Here is a 2,862-nt window from a genome sequence, read left to right as displayed (position 1 = left end):
GTGGTGTCCTGCGCCACTTCCTGGGGCACTGGCTGCCCAGGGCCACCCGCACTGAGATTCCCTGGGAGATGGACAGCCTGCACAACCCAGGGCACCACCAGCCCCTCAGCTGGGCTGTATAGCCCCACGCCAAAGTGAGGGAGAGGAGACAGAGGAAAGGGAAAAACAAGAAAGACACTCCAAACAGCAGATACCATTAGCATTGAAGTTACCATCAGTTTTTAATTTCATTTTAGTCTTACGGTTAAGAGTTTTAAATGCACAGTTTTTTTTTTTTTTTTTTTTTTTTTTTGCAGTCACCTGCTTGGACTGCATTATTCTTTAATATTTCCTTAGCTACGTTTTAAGGCTGACAAAGCCCTGTGTTTACCTTAAAGCTAAGCTCTTGATACTTACTATCCATTAAATTGTAAGGAAACAGAAAGCTGAAGCTAAGCAAAACATGAAAATATTGGGCAATCTACCTAAGGCTGTTAAATTAGCATGCCATGTTCCGTAAGTAGCAAGCACAGATTTTTACATAGAGATTGATGATTCACTTGCAAAAACAAACCAAAAAATCCACTATCTTTTAAATGAATCTGACACAAATCTGACACAACCAAGCAAAAAAGCGATAATCTCATCCTAGGATTTTTTAAAAGGTATGCAGCAGCTATGCTGCCACAGCATATCCCATGATATTTGCTAAATAGCATGGGTAGTTGCAATCAATTGCTCATTACAGTTGCCACACATGGCATAGATGCAGGCAAACATGGCATTACTGATTCCCCTTGACCCTGTGCTGTGATGACATAGGAGCAGTGAGGGCATGGAGGGCATTTGCTGATGGTTCACATGAACTAAAGAGCCATTTTTGTCTACTCCGTATGGAAATACTTGCCCATCACTTTGCAAATGTTGTTCAGGAAGCCACAAATCTGCTGCATCTCAAAATTAGATTCCAAGTAGTTTGGGAGGTGGTGACACCTCACCCTGAGACCTTTCAAAGGCATCAGTTTCTTGAGAGTAATGGCGATGTCCATCTGTACTGGGAGAGGCTCTCTCAGGAGCTGGTATCAAGCAGCTGAGGCAGTCCTCTTCTGTGGCTCCACATGGGTCTGTCCCACCACGGGGGACTCCTGCAGCTGCTGCAAGTCACCTCATGCCAGCAGGGCAATGGGTGTTTCTAAATCAGCATTTTAGTTTGGATCTGGCACTTTTGAAGAGAATTGCCCTACATCCCCCCACTTACCCTGCACTGCATCACATCACAGGTGGTTTTGAAGCATGTGAGCTGAATAATTTCTACTGGGTGAAAATAAACCAGTATACTCCAGGAGCACAACTAGTGCACTTCAATCAGTAATAGGCATTCAGTCCACAGGACTAAGTCTGATATAAACCTGTTCAACACACTGTGAATGTGGATGCTGCCCCCCCAACCGTCTTTCTCACTTTACAGACCCACTGCCACTGAAGAGCACTGCTTGGCTGATGCGGACACAGCCAGCACCATGGCACCCGGCTGTGCTGCATGCCTCTCCCGGAAACACCGGTGCGCGCTTGGGAACAGAGCAGCAGTAGTGACATGCAGCACGTCCTGCTGCCGTCTGTTCACTCTGACAGCTGAAGTGCAGCCACTAGCGATACTTGCATCATACGCAGATTATCTTGTGCGCTGTATACAAACAGCATGCCCCAGTCCTTCACAAATGACCGACCTGCGGACTCCCCCCTGCTTGCTCACGCAGAGCGCGGTCTGTCCCGCTAGATCGCAGGGTGAGGAGGAGGAGGAGGGTCCGTGCAAGGGCGCCCTGCAGCATCTCTCCCCCAAGCTGAGGTGTGCCCAGATGCTCACTCCTCCGGTCAGCGCTTGGGTATTCAGTTCTGGGTGATTTTACTGGAACTTTCACCATACGTGTTTTTTTCCCTAAACAAGCCAACTATTGGAGACATGTGAGAGCTCAGTGTACTTTTAATGGCATTTCTAGTATTCATAGTAAAGGAGAAAAGCTTGAAGATGTGCACTCTAATGGTTCAAAATCCAGACGACATAACCAAAATAAATTTAGCATTTTATTATTTATCAAATGTTGTGATCTTATAGCCAAAGTATTTTGAGAGCTTAGAAACCGCCATACTACAAAAATGACAAACACGCCTTACTGCAAGTGCCAAGTGCCTAGTACTTGCAACACTGAAGAGGAATAGAGTGTATTTCCGGCGCCCGTTACCCGTCCGAAAGCCCAGTGCGCCTGTCAGGGGACAAGGGGCGCACTCCCGGCCTCCGGCCGATGCGGGGGCACCCTCGGTGCGCTCCGCGGGGCCCTGCGCAGGCACGCTTCAAAACCCTCGCCTGCAGGCAGCACGCCAGCATGTGCCGGTTCTCCTTCCTTTCCACCCGCCAGGCCGGCAGAAATACACTGCCACCGCAAAGCCCCCGATCGTAACCCGGGGGGATACCAGAGAGCCCCGGCAGCGCCTTTAAACGCGGGCAGTTTCCGAAACAGCCTCTGGGTACCGGTACAGCAGCTCGGGGCGACGCCGCGGAGTGGGCGCTGGCGGCGCGGCCAGCTGCCGCCGTTCCCCCGGGCGCGACGAGCCCAAGCGGGTACGTTTTAAAGGCAAAACAGCAGGAAATAACACGCTCTGACGCATACTCTTTCGCGCGCGCTCACTCGCCCCCACGCCAGTGCTATTAACTACGAGCAGACGGACCCTCGAGGCCACCCTGCAGGCGGCGGGGCCTGAGCGCCCCCCGCTGCCGCCCCCGCAGCGGCCGTTACGGCGCCGCCCCGCCCCTCGGCGGCGGGGTGGGGGCCGCTTCCCGCCGCTTCCCGCCGCGCCGCAGCGGCGCCCTCTGGTGGCTGCGGCCGG

Source organism: Apteryx mantelli, chromosome Z (assembly GCF_036417845.1).
Source record: "Apteryx mantelli isolate bAptMan1 chromosome Z, bAptMan1.hap1, whole genome shotgun sequence".
NCBI classification, from domain to species: Eukaryota; Metazoa; Chordata; class Aves; order Apterygiformes; family Apterygidae; genus Apteryx; species Apteryx mantelli.
This window is presented reverse-complemented; position numbering follows the sequence as displayed.